This window comes from Sphaerodactylus townsendi, linkage group LG05 (assembly GCF_021028975.2).
Source record: "Sphaerodactylus townsendi isolate TG3544 linkage group LG05, MPM_Stown_v2.3, whole genome shotgun sequence".
Lineage (NCBI taxonomy): Eukaryota > Metazoa > Chordata > Lepidosauria > Squamata > Sphaerodactylidae > Sphaerodactylus > Sphaerodactylus townsendi.
Window position 1 is genome coordinate 6,881,195 of NC_059429.1, and position 11,791 is coordinate 6,892,985.

The 11,791-nt window shown below is 46.5% G+C and overlaps 1 long non-coding RNA gene across 1 annotated transcript; it reads right to left on the reverse strand.

The window, feature by feature from the left end:
* Positions 1-394: 394 nt before the first annotated feature.
* Positions 395-11,788, reverse strand: LOC125433187. Its single transcript, XR_007244612.1, has 5 exons — positions 11,431-11,788; positions 9,103-9,167; positions 8,659-8,707; positions 7,956-8,123; positions 395-847 (listed from the first exon to the last, which is right to left on the reverse strand). It is a non-coding gene; the product is annotated as an uncharacterized LOC125433187 (long non-coding RNA).
* Between the last annotated feature and the right edge of the window lie 3 nt (positions 11,789-11,791).

Genomic DNA, 11,791 nt, shown 5'->3' on the forward strand with positions numbered 1-11,791 from the left:
GCCACAGGTTGCAGACCCCTGTTCTAAACTAAAGAGTCTTCCTCTGCCAAGAGAAGAAGGGGGCACCAGTTAGCCAAGCAGAGTGGCAGGATACAAGTCCATGTTCCAAACAATAATAAGCCAAACTTTCTAAGATACAACACACCGAGTTGTTTAAACAGGGGGCAGGCAGAGACATCCAGCACTCTGTTAACTTCCTCAGTGATTAACTGTACACTGGCAAAATAATATAAACACGGTATTTCTCTTCTTGTGCTCAAGTCATGAATAAATCAAACTTCAAATACAATCGAAGAAGAAAACAAAATTAGCCGACATTTTCTATGGTTTATAGATATTGAGATATATTTGTAGAAAAACTGCACTGAACACCAGCATCCAACAGAAGGCAAAATGAAAACAACAACCTCTTTTATTAGTGGACAAGAACGATCTGATGTCCTATTTACTGGAAGCGTTTTATAAAAGCCAACAGCACATTTGAGAAAACCAAGCAACTTACAACCCAGCAGAAGTTTGTTGCTATTTGGTCCAATTAAACTGCGATTCAAATGATTTCTCAATTGGAGTTAATCCCCAGCTAACTTTTGCTGGGTTGTGTTTAGCAAATCGATGCATTGAAACTTCTTAAACAAGAATGCAAAAAAAAAAAAAAAACTAAAGTAGAAATAATTTTCTTTATAAAGGGGTTGACAGGGATGGATCTTGTAGATTTCCAGGACTCATCACTTGCAGTTTTCATTTATCAAAGTCTTTTTCTTTTCACAACTGTGCTGGCACACAGTTGCATTTGCTGTGCCCCCTTTGGCAAAATGAAGTTGTGATCATTGATGTAATTCCATTCCTTCTAGGAAACAAATAAACAATGTACACTTATTCTCTGTGACAGCTTCCAGTTTCTTTAATCCGTTTCCATCCCCCCCACCCCACACCCCAAACAGAACATTTTGAAAACACCACCAAAAAAGCCATTTTTATGGGATGACATGTGCGGTTGTTAAGATTCTCTTTGTCCGAAGTGTAACACTGCACTAAAACGGATGCACACTAAACACCCCACTAAAAGGACTACAATGTATGCCAAGCATTTCTTTCTGTGGTGTATTGTCAACGTTTTGAAATTAAAAAGAGAACGAAGGAGGGTCCATAACGCACATCAGTTTCACATTGAGATTAAGGGGGCTTGATTATTCAAAAGCCAGGGATCAATTGGGGAGAAGGGGAGTTTGGGGAGCCTCCCTTATCCAGCTGTTTCAGTGCTTAAGGTTTCTCAATCAGGCCATTGGTGTCATTGGAAAGCTCTGCTCATTTGGCCAGCAAACAATATCAAAATATATACACCCCATTGACTCTTTTCTCCTCCCCCTCCTCTACATCCTCAGGATAACTTAGATGGAGTACAAGCAGCGGTGTACCGCCCATGGGGACATAGGTATTTCATGTCCCCGGGCACATGCCATTTGGTCACGTGGGGTGTATGCTGGGCGCCGGCCGGGTCCTTGCGCCTGGCCTCTCCTGCAGCGTAGTGACCCAACTGGCACCCAGTGGCTCCCTCTGTGCCGGGGTGCTGCTCACCGGCTGAGGTGTGTGCTGCAGCTGCCGGCCGGCTCCTGCCCTCACCAAGGAGGCCGGGGAGGGCAGGAGCTGGCCTGCCACCATGGTATCCACCTGAGCCGCCTGCTGCCAAGTGGGGGGCGCGGGGAGTCAGGCGGGGGGGGGGGGGGGGGGGGGGGGGGGGCAGGGAGCCGGTCATGTTCCAGTTGTCATTTTCTCCCGGTACGCCTCTGAGTACAAGACAGTAGAGCCATCCGTCCAGCCAACAGCAGCAAAGAACAGACCTTGGCTCAGCTCATGTTCTTGACAGGTGTCAGAATCCCAAAAACCGAGACAAACTCATGTGTAAGAACAGCAGTTTATTCAGTGTTGTGGATCTTCTCTGGACAACGCCAGAAGTGACTTTGCCCGCGCAAAATCCAGTAATTAAAACAGCTCGCAGCCCCCATGTAGGCGCAGAAGAAAGAGAAAGTCAGAGTAAGAAGTAGAAAGTCAGAGCAAGTGGTAGAAAGTCAGAGAGAGACAGAGAAAAGGGTTTTGGATTCAACAAGAAAGGTTATCTCTTCTTTCCCTCCATTATTTTTCCTATAATGAAGAGATGGCAACCATCATGCTGCGACCCAAAGAAATCATGCAGGCCTTAAAACCTATTCTTTTACTATTGAAGCTAAAAGGATATTAACTGCAAACGCCCGAGTTCAACATTGCGCAAAAATGTGCAAAATCAAATCCTGGTCTCAAGATCCCGTTGTTCCCAAAAGATAATTTAAAAAGCTGCTCCTTTTTCTCAGACAATAGAAAAGCCTATGGGAAAGCTTAGGCTCTTTAGTCTCATAGCAGGCCACCTAGAAACATCAATGGCGTTATGGAGAAAACAAGGGTTCTTGGTTCATGTAACGTCAAAGAGTGTAATGCTGACATCTTCCAATGGGGATTCTGGACAACCCCAAAGGGCTGTGGGAACAAGGAAAAACTCACACCCTTTGCAGATTGATTTGATTATGTGGGCAATTGGGGTGGCCTTTATCGCCATTTTAATGTAGCTTGTCATTAATGCTATAAAAGTGAGAACACGTCGCTTAATTTTGAAGTGTGGCCCCGGTGATTTTTGCCTTTGCTCAAGTGGGCTGAATAACAGCATCTCTGATTCTATTCCGGCATCGGCTTGAGCTTCTTTGAGCTTACTTATTTTAATTCGTTACTCCGTTGTAACACCCATCCTGGGAAAGCGCATCTAAAAGTAACTGTAAGAAAGATGTTGGGCAGCCATGAGTGGAGACCTCGCCAGAACGCAAGCTGTAATGGATGTGCCCACACTGAAGGGTTGGTGTGTGTTTAATAGCCTTGTAAAACAGGTCTTAGCAACAGCCAGAGTGAATGCAGCAGGCTCCATAAAAGGAGATCCTACCGGATTGGCTGGCAGTTGACAGTTGCGTATTGGCAGTTGACAGTTGCCCATTGCCAGAGGGAGGGGGAGCAAAGTGCTGGTAGTATAAATAGGCAGGGAGGAGCCTGTCAGGTTCAGTCAGAGTTTGGGGTCTGAAACTGACAGTTGGGAGAGAGAAGGATTCTGACTCGGCTGTGTTAGCTGTCAGGATTCAGATAACTCTACGAGCTGAGGAGGCTTGCTAGAGGGTGGAGGCCCTGAGGCTGGCGGAAAGGGACCCGCCAGTCAGAGGCTTGACACTGTGATGTTACAACGGAGTAACGAATTAAAATAAAGAAGCTCAAAGAAGCTCAAGCCGATAACAGAATAAAATCAGAGATTTTTTATTCGGCCAACTGCGGGCAAAGACAAAAATCAGGGGAGCCACACTTAAAATGGCGACGTGTTCTCACTTTTATAGCATTAATGACAAGCTACATTAAAATGGCAGTAAAGAATACACCCCAAAATGCCCACATCATCCATCAATCACACAAAAGGTGGAGATTTTCCCTGTTCCCACAGCCCTTTGGGGTTGTCCAGAATCCCCATTGGAAGATGTCAGCATTACACTTTTTGACGTTATGTGAACCGAGAACCCTTGTTTTCTCTTATCGTCAATGTTTCTAGTTGTCCTATTTCTCAGACAAAGAGCCTAAGCTTTCCCATAGGCCTTTCTAATGTCTCAGAAAAGGGCAACTTCTTAAGGTATCTTCTGGGTACAACAGGATCTTGAAAACAGTTTAGTTTTGCACATTTTGCCTAATTGTGAAGAAAGGGGCATTTTTTTGGGAGTTATTATGCTAAGCTGGCAATAGAAAAGGATAGGTTTTAAGGCCTGCATGATTTCTTTGGTCAAGTCAGCTGCATTATGGTTGCCATCTCTCCATTATAGGAAAAATAATGGAGGGAAAGAGGAAATAGTCTTTTTTGTTAAATCCAAAACCCTTTTATCTGTCTCTCTCTGACTTTCTTCCACTTGCTCTGACTTTCTGCTTCTTCTGCTTCTTCTGCGCCTACAGTGAGACTGTCCAGACCTAGAGTCTGTCCCACCCAGTTCAACACCAGTCTTGGGCGGCCCAGTCCAGTAGCAGTTTGGCCAGTTTGGGACAGTGGGGGAGGGAGGCTGAGATGCCAGAATCTCACAGGGCATAGACTGGGTGTGTGTTGATTCAGTGGGGTGAGGTACAGCAAAAGACTAATGTCTGTCAGTAAAGGCGTTTGATATTTTAAAGTAAAACCTTTCTCTGAAGAGACACCTGTGTGTGTCTGTGTGAAACTAAAGTGCCCACAACGTCTCTGAAACCTAAGTGAAAAGAACCTCTCTGTAACCGCCAAGTTTTAGTACCTCCCTGAGCCATTTAAGAAGCCTTTCTTTTTGTTAAAAATAAACTTTAAGTTTTTGTGTTCAAGCTACCATTTGTGTGTGTAAGAGTGGGGAAGTGCCTGTCTGTGTGACTAGAATCCCAACCAGTTTTGAGTTCCCTCCATTTTCATTTAGGGCAGTGGTGGCGAACCTATGGCACGGGTGCCAGAGGTGGCACTCAGAGTCCTTTCTGTGGGCACGCAAGCACAGAGTTTGTCATGTGGGGGGCGGAAAATCACCCCCCCCACACACACACATCTAGGCTGGCCTGGGCACAATCCTTTACCTGGGAGTAAGCTCAGTTGCTGGCAATGGGGCTTGCTTCTGAGTAAACCCTCCTAGGGTCGTGATTCACCCATTCGAAGAGTTGTATGGTTGCTTCACCAAGCTTACTCCTGAGTAACGCGCACCTTGGAGCCAACCATTTTTTCTAAACTAAAACCTCAGTATTCGGGTTAAATTGCCGTGTTGGCACTTGGCGATAAATAAGTGGGTTTTGGGTTGCAATTTGGGCACTCGGTCTCAAAAAGGTTCACCATCACTGATTTAGGGGCTCTGAAGTTTATTCCCCTCAGTCAAAGAGTGAGTGTGAGGTAAAGAAGTGTGGGGTAGTGGAATCAGACACAGTCAACGTCTGTTCTGTCCCCCGTTCTTGACATTCATTGGTGGCTAGCGTCAGGATACGTGTAATCCTAAATCCAGTATCCAAAGAACAGACAAAAATAATATTTTCCCGATTTTTGTGAGGAAAAAAAAAACCTGAGCAAACTTTCCTCTCACAATGGCACCCCCCAAACAAAAGACAACTGGCGAGGGGGAAACTGTAGTACACGAAGAAGATCCCTGTAGAACACAAACAGGCTCTCTGGAGTTAGAGAAGTTGGAATTAGAACTGGAAATGAGAAAACTGGAGTCTGAAAATGCTGGGATTGCTTCTGAGAATGAAAAAGCTAGGATTGCGTTTGAGAAAGAGATCCAGCTGGCAAAAAGGGAAGAAAAAGAACGAGAGAGGGAAAGAGAAAAAAGAACTGAGAGAGGCAGAACAGAGAGACCGAGAAAAAGAGCGGGAAAGAGAACAGGCTAGGATGGCCCATGAAAAAGAAATGTGTCAGTTAAGAGCAGGGTTGCCCAACCCCCCTGCTGCTGTAGAGTTTACCTCAGGAGATACAAAACGCTTTCCCAAGTACCAGAATGGGAGCTAATGTAGAGGCTTAACTGGCTAGCTTTGGCTCATTCCGCACATGCAGAATAATGCACTTTCAAACTGCTTTCAGTGCTCTTTGAAGCTGTGCGGAATGGCAAAATCCACTTGCAAACAGTTGTGAAAGTGGTTTGAAAACACATTATTTTGTGTGTGCGGAAGGGGCCTTTGAAAAGACTTGCCAGGATTTGGGAGTCCCTGAAGAAAAATGGCAAACTTATGCCCACTACTATGAGGAGTTTTAAGTGAAGTCTATGCAGACTTGCGAGATGAAGAGATTTCTGATTACAATCTCTTCAAAGAACGAGTGAAACTAAGATTTGGCTTAACAGCAGAGCAAAGCCGGAAAGACTTCAGAGAAATCAAGCGAAAGCCAGGGGAAACCTATTCACAACTGGGCTGTCGCTTAGATAAAGTGTCGGATAGGTGGGCGGAAGGTAGTAAAGTTAATACCTTTGAAGAGCCGAAATAGCTATTTAGCCTAGAACAATTCTACAGGCTAGTCCCTGGTTTGTCAAAGACCAAAGAATAAAAACTGTCGCGGGAGTTGCCACCCTGTTAGATGAGCTTGAGGGAGATTTTGAGGGAAGCCAAATCCCAATCCCTTACAAGAAACCCAGAGAGTGGCACCCTAAAGAAAAAGTTGGGAGTCCTAACGTCAACCCAGCAAGGCGGGACTCTCCCACTTTTAGAAACCTGAGGGGGGGTAAGAAGAAGTAGAAGAGTTTGGATTTATATCCCCCCTTTCTCTCCTATAGGAGACTCAAAGGGGCTGACAATCTCCTTGCCCTTCCCCCCTCACCACAAACACCCTGTGAGGTAGGTGGGGCTGAGAGAGCTCCGAGAAGCTGTGACTAGCCCAAGGTCCCCCAGCTGGCGTGTGTGGGAGTGTACAGGCTAATCTGAATTCCCCAGATAAGCCTCCACAGCTCAGGCGGCAGAGCTGGGAATCAAACCCGGTTCCTCCAGATTAGATACATGATCTCTTAACCTCCCACGCCACTGCTGCTCCTGTTATCACTGTCAGGAAGAGGGACACGTAAGATCAATGTGCCCTAAACTGACCAACCCCAAACGACCGGCGAACCCTCCTAAATCTGTTAAGTTGGTACAACAGTCAGAGCAGCCTGCTGATGATGACAACACCCCCACAGACAGTGCTGCCAAAGTCTTAAAAGTCTGGAAGGTTGAGGAGGATATCAGCTGAGACTTTATGGAGGCAGTCACTATTAATGAAGGGGCAGTTGTGGGCTTGAGGGATACAGGGGCAGAGATCACCCTTATCCAGGCTAAGCTGGTGAAGCCAGACCAAATAGTGCCCAACCGAAAGTACCGAATAAAGAGAATCCATGGACCCCAATTCGAAGTGCCATTAGCTGAAATCCCCATAGTGTATAAGCACTATGAAGGAAAATGGCAGATGGGAGTTCTGGAAGACTTAGAAGTGCCTGTTCTTATTGGCCAAACATTGTAACACCATCAATAAAGTTACAAGGAGCAGGACACCTGTGGAAGGAGGCTTAGAACACTCCTCAGAGTCTGACTCAATAAACCAGACTGAAACTGCAGAGGACGTAGTCCTGCCAATGGAATTGGCTCACGCTGAGCGATTTCAAACAGAGCAGAGGGAGGATGAACCTCTCAAAGATCTATGGGAGACGGCAGGCCCAGCTGACTCTGAAGCTACTATTGAACACCCCTGTATGTTCAAAGTGATGGACAACAGGCTATATAGAGTAGCTAGGAGAAAGAAGAATGCAGCTTGGTGGGACGGGTACATCGCCTGAATGTCCTTAGACTGGCACATGATCTTCCTTTCAGTGGCCACATAGGCAGAAACTCATGTGCTGCAGCCTAACAACCGTGCCCCTCCAGCTAAACGTGGGTGTGTCTCTGGCCAAGTCCATGTCCAAAGCAAAGGATGGCGGGGAGAGTTCCGTGGGTCGGGGAGGGCAGAGCAGGGTGCGGACGCCAAGGAAAATGTTTGATTTGTGACTTTTCTTTGACAGTCCTAGTTTGTTGTTTCTGTGGTCAGTGTAACAGTCCCTCCCCACTCAAGGTGGAGAAATGTGCTTCACAAGTTGAAGTTCACAAAAGTTGTCGGCATCAAATTGCACAGGCTCCTTTCTTTGGAAAACTGGAGCACGGAATGGTGCCAGAATAAAGCGGCCCCGTGTAAGAGTGCAGGGCGTGGCAATGTGTTTGGTGTTGGGGATAAGACCCCGGGGTCACCCGCAACGCAATTAAATGTGTGGTCTCCTGCAGTTCCGGGATGGCGGGGTGGGTGGGCTCTCTGTACCCTTGTGAGCCTGGATCTAGATTAACCACAGGGCCTTGTGCCCATGCCTCTGTGATCTCTGCCTAAAGTCTCTGCCTACAGTTCACTTTATTTTGGACGGAGTTCTCACCATTCGAGATTTCGATGTTTATCATCTGGAGGGTGACTGTACGATTATTATTGCTGGTGGTATAGCTGAAGAAGAGTCCTCTCCAGGTTGTTCCGTCTTCTGCCGCCGCCGCCGCCGCCTCCTCCTCCTCCTCCTCTTCAGTGGGATTCCGCCTGATTGATTCAGGCTCTGGCAAAATAACAAGGGAGGGAGGGAGGGAGGGAGGGAGGGAGGGAGGGAGGGAGGGAGGGAGGGAGGGAGGGAGGAAGGAAGGAAGGAAGGAAGGAAGGAAGGAAGGAAGGAAGGAAGGAAGGAAGGAAGGAAGGAAGGAAGGAAGGAAGGAAGGAAGGAAGGAAGGAAGGAAGGAAGGAAACCACACAGACAGATTATGCACAAGGTGGGAGCAAATCTTTGTCACAGCAACATTTCTTGCACGGATGTATTTCCTGGTCCCCCGCTTTCACTTTCTCTGTGGCAAGCACAACTACTTCTAGTGCAACTTTTATTTAGCTTTGCTGCCAAAGCGGGCAAATCTGGCAGTGACCACAGCTTTGTCCTAGACATGTTTCCTTCCGCCATGGCCAGCCTACCCCGCTGCACCCTTCCCACTCCCTCGCACTGCCGCCCACACCGTCCCCCTTCCCCCCTTCCATGTCGCCAGCTTCTCCCTGCTTCTCTAAATGCTCAAACTGAGATAGCCCCCATGAAAATTCCCCAGGCTCACCACTGTACGTCGACTCCCACTCGCTGGACCAGCTGGGCCATTCTGGTGCCTGGAGAGATCAAAGGCAGTTAAGGCAAGGAACCCAGAAAGCATGATAATATGAATGCACATTGTCCAACCCCCCTGAGTAAAAGCAGAGAGTATGTGGAACGGATGAAAGAATGAAGGCTGAGAACAATCCCATCCCCCCCGACCCCCCAGTCCCAGAAAACACTGGCCAGCTAAGCAGGCCCCAAAAGCTGAACACAGGCATCCTGACAGGATGCCACACTGAAGAGGGAGCAAGCTTGGTTTCTGCCGCCTCAGAGAGTAGGACACGGAGTCATGGATTCAAGGTGCAGGAAGAGAGATTCCACCTAAACATTAGGAAGAACTTCCTGACCGTCAGGGCTGTTCGACAGGGGAGGATCTCAGCAGTAACCCAGAACTGAAGTTCCAACTCACTTTCTGCTCCTCACTGGGCTCCTCGCTGGTGTTGGGAACGTAGGTCCAAGGACCCTCAAAATAATCTGGACAAAGTGGGTGAAACAGATAACAAAGCTTTTATTGGTTTACAGTCTTGCAAGATCGGGTGTCCACTCAGTAGTAGGCACACCCTTCCGTTGTTCTACAACAGTTTATATTATTTTTTCAGGACCACCCAATCCCTCCCTCACTTCTCTATTGGCTAGGAGATGAGGGCCATAGCCTATTACAATTCATCTAGGCATACTGTGTCATATACCAGGTGGTATCTCCTCCAATTAATACATCTCTATATGGTCATTTCCTGTAATTAATATTTGGTTCTTCCTAGTTGTCAACCCCTTGTTAGTGTCTTCATGATATATATCCATGCACCTGCCACGTCTTTGGTTCCCTTATCTTACTGTGAAGACACCATCATATTTTACCCCTTCATCCAAAGGCCTTCTATCTTGGCACCGGATCTTAGCCTCCTATAAGCGGGTACCTCTTGGCACAAGAACCGAGGTTTTCTTGACCCACTCCCCTGCTTTGAAGACACTATCCCAAGCTTGCTAGGGGCCTTCTTATCAGCAGGTGTCTGTTTGGCACAAGAACTCATGTTCCATTACTGTTTATGACGATTGAAACCAGGCTTCAGAAGCATCTTAGAAATAAGACTTTAGCTAGAGGCCTTAAGAAGCTTCTGAATGGAGTTTCTGCTTAATAGCACCTACTGACTAGGGTCAAGAGAAGCAAGCTGTTTTAGCTATTTTACACTTTAAACTGAGAGAATAACATTTATAGCAGGATTCATTACACATGAAGCATTAGGATATATATATTGAACATGAGTGACTAACATATTCTTTAAGTTTCATTATTTAGCTACAATATAAAAGCATTCAAATATACAAACATGATTATAAACGACTACATCACCACATCACCTATTATTCCCCTCTAACCCTTGACCTTTCTTCTTCTGCTGGCTCATTATTTTAAAGCAGATGTGCTTTTAATTGGGATATGATAAGAAATACACAAGTCAAATGGAATATACTAGGCATCATACTCCCATCTCTCTTTGGATTCCATCCAACTTAACAGGCTTTCAACCTCATTATATTCAAGTGTAGATACTATACATGAACTTTATATTCAGAGTTCACCTACTAAATCTTGTGATTCTGTGAGGGGTATATTCTTTGTGACTTCTAAATCCCATATTTGTGCACTAAAATATGTTTATGTGTGTAGATAACTCAATATAGTCTTACACTTTATGAAAACACCTAAAGATACCTTCTTTTATAACTTATAAGGCAATCATTGTCATTGTCCCATGTATACTTATGTTTATAAAAGTAATACCTCTTTGGTATATGTAAAAGCAACATTTTTACCTCTCACACGGGGCTCCTCGGTGGGCTCACACCCCCCCCCCATTCCCACACACACATCTAGGCTGGCCTGGGCCACTGAACATGACATGCGTGCACCACGGTGAGCAGGGAGGACTCGGCTGGCGGGCCTGGTGCCTGTGCTCTGGGTGGGTGCTGCCCGAGGGGGGGGGGGGCACAGAGGAGGCAGAGATGCTACAGAGGCACAGAGCAGTGCGCACGGGACTTGCTGGAGGCTAGAGCAGGCTGGCCCCTGCTCGAGCAGGTGGGGCGGAGGAAGAGGGAGCCAACCAGTTTTTTTCTAAACTAAAACCTCAGCATTCGGGTTCAATTGCCACGTTGGCACTGTGCGATAAATAAGTGGGGTTTGGGTTGCAATTTGGGCACTCGGTCTCAAAAAGGTTCGCCATCACTGGGCTATATCATCATCTTGTCGCAGTTCTGGGAACTTTAATCTGTCTTCCCGCCCCTGGAGTTTCTGTTGTTCAAAGATGTTCATCTGCTGTTGGTTCTGTCCCAGAACATCCTTCAGCAGGGAACAGAACTGATCCACTGAACTACCCTTGGGCGTTGTGGAAATATTATGACGTGGAGGTGGTGTTGACGACACTGTGTCTGGAAGATAATTTTCAGTTCCAGTCCCTGCCGCCACATCACTGCTGTGAATTACATGTGATGGCTGAAAGGGATCTCCACCACCTCCTCTCTCCACTACAGTTTGTCTATTAACCTCCCATGCAGCTGGAGGTAAATTAGCCAATGCTGTTTGTTTCCAAAGGGATTTTGGCAAAAGCTTATATGGTAATGTCATAATTGTATGTTTCATCCTGCTCTTTATCGCTGGCAGCTCAATTAGCCGTACAATTAGCTAAACAATTCTTGTTGATTCATTACAAGTAAAAGTCTTTTTTAAAAAAAACCTCACCCTGCCTTTTGTCAAATGGCTGAGGGTTCTAAAGTCGCTGCCACCATGTATGAGCCAAGCCCTTTGCTCTGGCGTTCCTGCACTCTTGCGAACCAGCCGGCAAACAGCCTTCGAGCTCCTCCAAAAGGCTCTCTCTCTCTCTCTTCTCTCGACGCAGTCTCTCCGTGAGCTACTTTTGGTTTTAGGCACGAGGAAGAAGACAGACGAATCCAACTGCTGACAATAACACCTTCCAATAGCTTTTATTTGCAGCAGTTAAAACACAGGAACAAAATACATTGCAGGTAGTTCCTTCACCAGCTAAAAAAAACCCCTTTCAGTACTGGCAAAACCACGGGCTAAAAGCCCCAACTTAACTATC